Below are 327 nucleotides of genomic sequence, written 5' to 3'. Positions count from 1 at the left end.
CGTACTGGGATCCCTGACCTCCTGGTGCCTGGTAGTTGTAGCCTTCTTCAGGAAGCGCCGACGCCACGGCCGCCAAAAGGACAAAGACAACTGATACCTGTTGTAATACGTTTCAGTTCAGTTGATGTTCACCGGAAAAATTGAATCAGGTACACGTAGTTAATTCACAAAATCAAAAGTAACAAAGCCGTAAAAAATACAGCTTCATTAGGCTTGTCCACTACCTTCATTTTTGCCTCAGTAGTGAGTGATGAGAACTGCCAACAGGGCGTGGAATCTCGCATTTATATAACGACAGAGGAGAAGTGATTGCATGTCTCCCTGTTA

The sequence above is a fragment of the Penaeus monodon genome, chromosome 15 (genome assembly GCF_015228065.2).
Source record: "Penaeus monodon isolate SGIC_2016 chromosome 15, NSTDA_Pmon_1, whole genome shotgun sequence".
NCBI classification, from domain to species: domain Eukaryota; kingdom Metazoa; phylum Arthropoda; class Malacostraca; order Decapoda; family Penaeidae; genus Penaeus; species Penaeus monodon.
This window is presented reverse-complemented; position numbering follows the sequence as displayed.